Here is a 10,964-nt window from a genome sequence, read left to right on the forward strand (position 1 = left end):
TTACTTCATAGACATCTTCACTGACAATGGCTGAAATTCGATTAGAAGTTATGCTCAGGTTGAGGATCTGGTCTATCTTCAATGTTTTGGAGAAGAGATAGGAAGGCACACCTTCTTATAAAAAGGGAGACCTGAACTTGAACACATGTGTGTTAGACAGAGCTCATGATGTCTGCCCACCTGTGCCTCTCTTTCTAGGAAGAGAGGGATGGTAGACAGAAGACTTGCACCCTCTCCTCAACGCTCTCCAGCCAATTGGACTAGTGTGGACCTGTAATCCAGAGGTGACCCATCCATTAACTAGTCAGTGACCTACAATTTTGTGTTCTTGCTTGAGGCGATGAGCTAGGTAAATCAAACTCTTTGTCTGAAATTTGAACGGAGAGACAGAATGAAAAGTTCCCAGTGAGGTGTGTACTCAAGGTAAAAAGGGTTTATAGGGATATGGCTGAGGCAACCATTCCTGGCCATCTGTAAGATGAAACCATTTACCCTCGGAAAGAGAAGACAATGCAGCAACCAGGGAGAAGGTGCTAAGGGGGAAAAGAGAGAGAAAAAACTGATACTAAGAGCAGCCCTAGCTCTGGCCCTTTTAGAGGCATAGTTCTTCAGCTTTGCTCACATTCTCATGAAACGTCTGAAAATGCATGTCTCCTTTGTTTGGAGCTGGTTTGAGGGAACTTCTTTTTCTTGCAAACTCAAAACAGAGCAGGATGTATCTAATATTGTTTCCAAGTCAGAGCTAACCTCTCAAGTTGGGGACATTGTGCCATTCCATCCATCTTACTGGCATGCTTCTCTGAGGATCAGTGCATATTGAAGTTTAGTTTTAATGCCTATCTTTGTACCTCTTCTACTCTAATAGGAGAGACAAGATACTCAGGCATAAACTATAGAAAACCACCTGGTGAAATAGATGTTACTCTGCTGAGATAGGCTTGGAATTATGTTAATAACTAGACAAACTAATTGAAGGCCTCACATATCCTACTGATAGAGGTACATACTGATAGATTTATAATTTGAGGGCAAGAATATTGGGAGATGACACACCCCAAAGGAACATACATTTTGAGTGGAGTCTAGGAAGGAGGAAAGTCTGTTCTTTTAGGCAAAAAACATAAGATCGAGTCAATGAAGTCTGGATTTGAATTCTGACTCTGTCATTTACTGTCTGCATGACCTTGAACAAGGTACTTGATGACTCGGAGTCTCAATTGTATTTATAAAATTGTGGTAATACTAACATTTTCTGCAGAGTAGTGAGAATTAAATAATGTATGCAAAATGTTCGGGTCTTTTTCTGAGACCAAAGGAAAGAGTTTGGTGTCTTCATCATTGAAGCTTATTTGCCTGTCAAAAATCTATTGAGCAGCTCATCATGTACGCTTTTAAAATATTTTTTATATAGGGAACCTCAAGGAATTTAGTATGAATACTCTCTGTCTCACAAATCATTTCTGAGAGCTGGTTTGGTGGCAAACGTTAATGCATCCATTTTACTGATGAGGAAGCAGTTTCTCAGAATAAATGAAACTCAAACCCAGATAGCAGTGACATACTTGGAAAAGAATCTATAGGGAATTCGGGGGCAAGATGACATACCCTTTCAAGTTTATTAGGGGGACCTGTCATTGTTGCAAACTGAACCATTGATAGACTATTTAATTGCATGGCTATGGCATCTGATGAAGTATTTGTTTATTGTTTTTATTTTGACAGCAAGCTCAAATGTTTAAGCAATAAACTTCCTATGATGATATCCTTAAATGGTCTTTATTACACAATTTCAAAACCTGAATTCATGTCTGTCTACTTTAAAAAGGCATTAGATTGTGATCATGATTAATACTTTAAGCTTAACATGACCATTTCTGATACTAATCTATTATATACTAATCCCTCATCTGCCACTCTTAGCAACTGAATCCTTCATTAAGATCTCATCCATTTCATGTGTGAAGACAGGTGGAAGATAATTACCAAATACATATTTCTTTGTTCTCTGTATCCTAAATTTCATTGTCATGCTTGAAGATACAAATTGCCCTTGACAATTATTTCTATGCACATGAGAATTAACAGATGAAAAAAAATATATGATGAGATGCTCATTAGTTACTATTTCCTCTGCCTTTCTAACTTACTATATCCTCTTTCTGTAATCTAATTTTTCATGGAACAAAAAATCATAGAGAATTAATAATAGCAGAATTCAAAGAAACACAAGCTAAAGAAGGAAATAAGGAAAGCCACCCAGCAAGAATACATTTAGAGATGTCAGATGTCCCAGCGCCAAGCACCTCAGCCTCCCACAAATCCCCCCTTAGCCCAATAAAATGTCATCTGTGTCATAAAAAAAAAAAAGATGTCAGATGTGTTTGATTTGCAGCAACAACATAAAGAAACTTAACGATATTTCCCCAAAGTAAGTAGACAATGTGACACGAAGCAATGACACGTAATGGAAGGGGTTTCCTATGCAAGAAGATAATCCCATTTATAAAATAATTGGGAAATAACTGGTTTATATTATTTTATCCAAGTTTAGTCCAAGGAACATATGTCAATCTCAGAGAGCCAGACTAGAATGTAACCAAATAAGGAAAGGTGTGGAATAAGATGAGCTGAATGTTAGCAGGTCTGGAGTAAAAAATGTGTGGGTAGAAGGAAGGTAGATCATCTACCATATTCCTGAGAAAGGTGAACACAGGGATGAAGGTCTTGTAGTGTGTCTTCAGCAAGTTATGCTGGTCAAAGAGTGCTCCGCCTGGAGTCTTCTTCTTAAATTCACTCAGCAAATGTTATTGGCCACTGTTCTGGAACATAAACATGCCAGGACCAATACAGAGAAAGATGGTTAAGCTCTCTGCCTCATTCCTTTCCTTATTTTTGGTTAGCAAAGCCTTTTTCTCCTCAGCACTTAACATTATCTCACGTAGCATTGGGTTTATATTTACTTTCTTTATTCTCTGTCTTTCATTCAATAAAATGTAAGTGTTATGAAGATTGGGGTTTGCATCCAGAAGTGTCATTTCACTGATGTATCTTCTTTGTCTAATATAGTGTGTGGCACATGGTAATGCTCAGCCAACTTAGTGAATAAATAGAACATAGAAGTAAGCAAGTAAGGAAATAAACCTATACAATTAAGAAAGCTATAAAGAAGAGAAAAAAAAAATCCATTGAATCCTTCCCTCTACCTGCATAAGACACTTAAGACAATCAATTCTCCTTTTGGTACATGTCCTATCCTCCACAAAAAGTTAATGTACTAACCTGTGCTTTTTATTTCATAAGTGTGTCTTTTCCATAATATAGTTTTATATTGGCTGCATAATATTCTTTTTTTTTAAAGATTTTATTTATTTATTCATGAGAGACACAGAGAGAGAGAGGCAGAGACATAGGCAAAGGGAGAAGCAGGCTTCATGCAGGAAGCCCGATGTGGGACTTGATCCCAGAACCCCGGGGTTCATGCCCTAAACTAAAGGCAGAGCTCAAACACTGAACCACCCAGGCATCCCCCTAATATTCTATTCTTTGGCTTATATACTTAGGCAATCCTCTATTAATAAACATTTAACTTATTTTTATAATTTTGTATTATAGACAGTGCTATGTTGAACCTCTGTAAGCAAAAATCTTAACATATTTGTCTGATTTCATCCTTAGAATTAATTCCTAAAAACAAATTCACTAGGTTAAAAAGTACATATATTTATGTTTTGATATATGCTTTTAAAACGTCCTCTAGGTGGATACAATTTATATTCCTAACACCAGAGAAAGAGATATCCATTTCTCCCAACATTTACCAACTCTTGGTATTTTATGTTTGCCAATGTGATCAGGAAAATCTGTACTTATCATTGTCCTGATTTACATTTCTTTGATTTCTATTAAAGTTAGCTATATTTCTGTGCATAGTAGCCATTTGTATTTGTGTGTGTATGTATATGCATTGCTTGTTCTTGTCTTTTGCTTATTCTATTGTATTAGGACAATATTTTAAAGCACTTATATATCTAATAATTTTTCCTCATTGGACCATATTTAAAAATTCAGTATGAGGGTGCCTAGGTGGAGTCAATTGGGTATCTGACTCTTGATTTCAGCTCAGGTCACAATCTCAGGGTTGTGGAATTGAGCTTCATGTCAGGTCCCCCCATCAGGCTCTGCACACAGTGCAGAGTCTGCTTATACCTCCCCCTCTGCTCCTAGCCCCACACATATTCTCTCCTTCTCAAATAAATACAATATTTTATTTTTTTTACATTTTTTTAAATTTAAATTCAATTTGCCAACATATAGTATAACACCCAGTGCTCATCCCATCAAGTGCCCTCCTCATTCCCCTCACCCAGTTATCCCATTCCCCTACTCACCTCCCCTTCCGCAATTCTTTGTTTCCCAGAGTTAGGAGTGTGTCATGGTTTGTCTCCCTCTCTAATTTTTCCCACTCAGCTCCCCTCCTTTCTCTTATAACCCCTTTCACTAATAAAATATTTTAAAAATTCAATATGAAAGGCCTAATAGTGTAGGATCTTTATTTCCATAAGAAATGAAAATACAAAGACACATTTACATAATAAAACAACATGCCATTAGTCATTTGATAGTAGTAGTATATTTCCTAAGAATTATTGAATTCTAACTTCAAATATTCACTTCAACGTAGTCTTTTGTGTTTGATACAACATCGACTATCCTACTAAAATGATGGTAAGATCATAGCAACATTGAAACAGCAGGGACCTGACATCAGTACTATTTGGAGTAAGATTAAGGAATAGCTCACATTAATGGACAGGACTTGGGCTCTCATTTCTTCAAAAATGCTATAGCCAAGCCACTGAGCCACCAAGCTCCTCAAATATTCTGGATGTGTTCAGGAGTTTGTGTTTTGCCAGTTACATCTACCAACTCCCAGGGCAGAAAAGGCTCAATCTCTTTCAAAGTGCAGCTTTTTGGCAATTTGGAGCAGTGGCAGTGAAACTCATTTATGATGGTCCCATGTGGCTCTGTGTCTGGTATAGATTGTTCAAATCTCTTGGTCCCACCAGAAAACCTATGAGCTTAATGCTAAGTTGTCTCCTGTGTGTCATTTTGGCTCATTGCGTTTTGTTCAACCTGTCATCTTTCTCTTTCTGTCTGTAGAGAAATATATGAAAGACCCTCTTGAAGGACATACACAATCCCTAAATACCCAAGCAACATCAAAATCATGCCATAAAAAGCATTATCCTTTATCCATATACCTTCTCTCTAACTAGATGAAAAGATGAGCAATAAACCATGGCTGGCAGCTCACAAGTTTCTATTTGGTCAAAACCATAAAGGAAGAAAACTTTGGAGCTGCAATTATTCTCCTTTTCTTCTCCTACCATATACTTCTCTCCCATGTATGCTCGTCCATTTCAAGCCCCAAATCCTGTCACTAAAGGACACTTGTCTTCATCTCACAACTAACATTCTCTGGGGTATGGAAATGGAGGTTACTCTCATTTTGTGGAAATGGTATTCACGCTTCTCCAACATGTACATTTTCAAACTTGACTAGATTTGTGTCTGGGTTTTCCAAATAAAAATAGACTTAAATGTACTAAAAAAAATAATAAATTCTGCTGGCAGATGACTAATAAGATTTTTTTGGTATCTTTAATGAAATGGATCTCAGAGATGTTTTTGTTTTAAATGTGGCCAAGGAGTCATATCTCACACAGTTTTATCCCAAGATTTAAAAAGTAGAATACTTGCTTTTATGTTTTTTTTCATATATGAATTCAAAGTTTGATCCTATTTAGGGTAGACATTATAAACATGGCCAAATTTCTTCAAAATGATAGATATACATTACATATAAAATATATAAGGTATTTAGATCTTGGAATTAAAAAGTAGACATATGTGCTTATTTGTTGCTTGATTTATTTAGTGAATTAATAAAACCAACACAAAAGTGGACTTTTCAGCTTCTTGTTCTATATATTTTATGCTAATCCTCCCCAATTTTACTATTCCTTCCCTGAGACAATAAAGCTCTTTAGGGTTTTAGTTGTCATCATTTCAAGATCATACAGACATCTATTCCAAAGCTATTATTAAAATTGCTGAAGATGTCCTCTAGCATCCTCTTGCAGATTCAAAGACTCATTTCCCTTTCCTGTAGACACTTGTTCCTTATTTGGAAGCACTTAATAATAAACAAAGCAGGAAGCAGCAAACACAGGCCCCCTCTGAAATGGCTGAGCAGTATTCAATCTGGTGGCAAAAAAAAATAAATAAATAAATAAAATAATGCTGGTGATGAGACATCACTTACATATACTCCCAGGAAGTGGAGAAGGGTCATCCACTCTGGGACTTTATAACAAGGCACACATTCACATGTCTTTCCATCCAAAAGGAAGAGTTAACCTCACTTAGCAAACAGTATGTCAATAGAGGGGCACAACCCGAGGAATGCCACTCATGATTCCACATGACCCTTGGATATCCTCATGATGGCTGGGGCAGTGAGGTTAGTCTCTTAAACATTACAGCAGCAAGACCCAGAAGGTTCTTTCGGAGGCTCACAGCCAGTGTCTAGGCCAGGCCCTCTCCCCATCACTGCCACTCACCCAAGAGTCCCCTTCTCAGTCCTTCTAGAGATGTCCTGCTTCTTCTTTGACATTTCAGGCTCAAGTGAAGTCCTTTCTTTTTCAGATTTCCTTCCATGGAGGCAGCATGGCATTGAAAGTGTGGCAGTTAGAGCTATAGAGAACCACTGTTTCTTCTGCTCTATACTAGCTCTGTAGTGTTAGACAAGTAACCTGAAATCCTCAAGTCTTTAAAAAGGGCTAAGATTAATGCCCATTTTTCAAGGTTGTTGTATAGATTGTAATGTAATATTGAAAGATAACTATTGAAGCCAATGAATACATGGTGTTTATTGTAATATTCTCTCTGCTTTTGTGTTTGAGCATTTTCAGAATAAAAATCTTTTTATAAGAGGGAATATATATAAAAGCACTAGCACATAGCAGATAATTCCTTCCTTCCCACTCAATCTCTCTTTCTCCTCCTCAGAGCTTTCATGGTTACTTACTCCTAGCCTTCAGGTTAGAGCTCCTCAGGTAGGGAGTCACTGAGGATGGCGGGGAGCCCAGGACTATATTACATTATCTTCGATGCTCCTTGGTGAGGACCCTAAGGAAGACCTAGCAAGATGGACACCATCAGGCAAAGGGGCCCTTATTATAAGCCTAAGGGTCTGAATGCAGACCCCAGTGTAGATGCCCTGGGACCTGGACCCACTGCAGGGTCTGCGGGGCTTCTTTCTCACAAGCCAGAGGCAGATCTAAAACCTCAGCCAGCTGAATGACTGACTTCTTGGTCTTTTCTTTGGGTTCATATCCTAATTTTATACCTGTAGATAACTCAACTCTGATGATGAAGAAACATATTTCAATATGTTTGGAAGGAAGGAAGAGAGAAAAAGCGAATTTTTCCCCAGGTCTTAGAGCAGAATTCTGCTCAGCTGCTCACTCTTGGCTGCCATAGAGATGGCCCCTCAGCTCCAGCAGGGGACAGTGCTGGGCTCTTTTCAGGGAATAGGCTTTCAGGAACAAGTCATAAAATGAAGCAATATGGGATCCATGAGGAGCAAAAGAGAGAACTCCTCAAGAGATTCTGAGTTTTATTCCCTCCTTTCCTCACTCCCCCTGGAGGCAGCCTAGGCAATGTTCTACTTCTTTTTTTTTTTTTTTTTTTCTCTTTTTAAAGATTTATTTATTCACAAGAGGCACAGAGGGAGGGAGGCAGAGACATAGGCAGAGGGAGAAGCAGGCTCCTCACAGGGAGCCCAATGTGGGACTCCATCCCAGATCCCAGGATCACGCCCTAAGCCAAAAGCAGACGCTCAACTGCTGAGCCACCCAGGAGTTCCAAATTCCTGACACTCTCTTTCCGGAAAGAGGTGGTAGAAGGAGCCTTGAATTCTTTCCAGAAGAAGTGGAAGCTTAGAATAAACCCATTTATTTGCTTTCTGTCAGAAACCAGGGAGGGAATATATGGGTAGATTAGAAGGAGCAGTGAGACAGGGAATGTGGCCTTGTAATAAGGAGGCTGACTCCATCTTTTGACGTTTGACTATAAACGGCTTTAACCTCTGTTTTCCTCTACCTCTTACCCTTCTGCCCCACACCTGGGTAAGCTGGCACTAGTGGAAGATCCAGGCCATATAAGACCCTGACCACATCCCAGCTATTATAAAACCCCAGCCAGTCTCCTTATCTTACTCTTAAGTCATTTTCAGACCAGATTGGAAGGTATTTCCTACTCTTCCAGAAAAACCTCATTTATAATGCTCCATCCTGTTTTTCTAAAGAGTGGCTTCCCCAGGAATAAAAAGGGAGGAAAGACCAATATTATCATTAGCTATTTTTGAGTGGGATTATGAGAGATTTCTTTTTTGCTTCTTTTTCTTTGTCACTTTTCTGTAAAGGTCCAGAATAGTAAATATATATGGCTTTCCAGCTACATAGTTATAACTATGTAATTTTACTCAACACTCAACTAGTAGTGTGAAAGCAGTCATAGACAATACTAAACAAATAGAAGTGGCTGTTTCCCAATAAAACTTTATAAGTATAGATGGAAGGTCAGATTTGACCTTCCAGCTTATAGTCTGTCAACCCCTGCTTTAAAATGTTTGTACACTGAAAACCTAATGCTTTTATGATTAAGAAGTTGGGACACACCGGTAATTTTTTTTTAAGAGAGAGAGAGAGAGAGGATGGGGGTAGAGGGAGAAGGAGAGAAAGAATCTTAGCAGGCTCCACATTCAGCACAGAATCCGACTCGGGACTAGATCTCATGAACCTGAGATCATGACCTGAGCCAAATCAGGAAGTGATTGCTTAACCCACTGAGCCACCCAGGTGCCCCTACACTGGTAATCTTAATTCAGACCTAATTATTAACTCTTTGTAATAAAAGGAGACAATAAGAGGTAGTTTCTTAAGGCAGCTGCTTGCTTTGAAAGGAGAGTCTTAAGCGTCTGAGATTGTCCTACACCTCCCCTGTGAGGTACTGCAACTGGCCCCTGACCTCGACAAGACTAATAACTGCTATAGTATCACACCTTATAATCTAGAATGAAATGCACATTCTAAAAGGAATCAATTGATCCTAGCCTTCTACCAGCAGTAAAATAACTGAGAATCTTGGAGAAAGCTTTTGATAAATTCAACATGGTATCATTGAATGTCTGTGACTTGGTTTTCCTTTTCATTAGATTTAGGCTTGCCTCATTTGTTTCTGCTAACAGGGCTGGGACCTTTTAGGAGAATGAGATGGGGATGGACAGCCCCAGAGAATTCTACCTTTTGCCCAGCAACTCAGGAGAATTCTCACCATGGTTCATATTTCACTGGGGAAAAACACTGATTGGACTTCCAAAATGCTACTTTGGTCCTGGCCACATTTGCAGGCCCCCAACCGTCCCTTCTAAAGTGTGTCTCTCTAATAAGCAGGTTTGCTGTGAAGGAAACACCAAGTGTGGCAGAAATTGTCTTTCTATTGGGAGAACAGTGGGAGAGCAGGTGCTTGAATGTGGGAATGTCAGAGCTCAGAGTGAAGGCAATTATTCTCCCCCATGTAGCTCAGCATGGAGAAGAAATTAGTAAAGAAAAGGCAGGCAGCTGCTCTGCCCTGCATGTCATGGGCAGCTGCAATGAGAGGGTGCCCCATACACCTGGGCACATGCAAACTGTGCTGACCCCAGCAGGCCTCAGAGGCCAGTGCCCAGGATTCAGAGCTGCACTGCAGAGAGAGGCCTGTGCCAGGAAGGAGTTGGAAGGCTATTAGATCACTCTAGACTCCTTGCAGGAACTGGAGGTGAAACCAGGAAGATGATGCTTAGACATCTTCCCTAGCAGGGACATTTTTCAAAATCAAAATTGACTCAGAAAAATAATTTTCTATCCCCTTCTCACCTTAATATTCTTTCACCCAGGCTCAATTTTTATCCAAACCAAGGGGAAAAAAAATCATTAGTGATTTATCCCACTTCCTATTAGCTAAGCCCCAAAAATGGAGCCCCAAACAGCTTATTTAGTGAGAATGGGAAGGGTTTTAATAGAATGACCTTCACTCAGGTTTCCCTCAGGAAGGACCAGGCTCTTAATCCAGGCTGCACAGGAGCATACACTATTAGATCCAGGGGGACCCTGGTGATCAGGAGGGTTCAGGTTCCTCTGGGAGTATTCCTGTGTGAAGACTCCACATTTTTCTTTGCCCTCTGCACTATGCAGCATGGGGGGGGGGGGGTAAAAGATTCTAACAGAAGCCTGAGAGGAGGGGCACTATATTAGCCAGAGGAAATGGGGATTTTTAAGGTAGGCACCTGCCCTATCTGTGTGGCTAAGCAATCCTATGCTGGATTTTAGGTCTCCAGGACTCACTTGTTTCAAAGGCAAAGGTGAGAACTCCACTGGGACCTATAGGGTTCAGTTCCTATTATTAGTGACTAAAGTAGTAGCTCGACGCTGTACCAAACTCCTCAGTGGATTAGCACATACATTTTCCTCATATATGCAGAAGTCCAATGCTGGATGTTCCTGTCTGAAGGGAGGCCTTACTCCACATGGTCATTCAGAGTCACAAGTTCCTTCTACCTTGTGGCTTCTGCTTCTTCTAGGACCTCAGAGTCTTCCCTAGTTACTGACAGAAAACAAAGCAAGAGGAAGACATACCCACTTCTTATCCACTTAGACCCAAAAGGGGTATGCATTACTTCTGACTGTGTTCCATTCATGAAAATTGCACAGCCACACCTAGATGCCAGTCAACTGTGACTCACAGCTCCTGGCTGGGCAGCCACTTCCTAGTAACAAGCTGAAACTCTGGGTCTGGTGGTCAGCTGGCTTTGAGCATGTTCACTATCCTTCAACCCCTCCCAGAACTGACTGCTGATCCTG

The sequence above is a fragment of the Canis lupus genome, chromosome 30 (assembly GCF_003254725.2).
Source record: "Canis lupus dingo isolate Sandy chromosome 30, ASM325472v2, whole genome shotgun sequence".
NCBI lineage: Eukaryota > Metazoa > Chordata > Mammalia > Carnivora > Canidae > Canis > Canis lupus.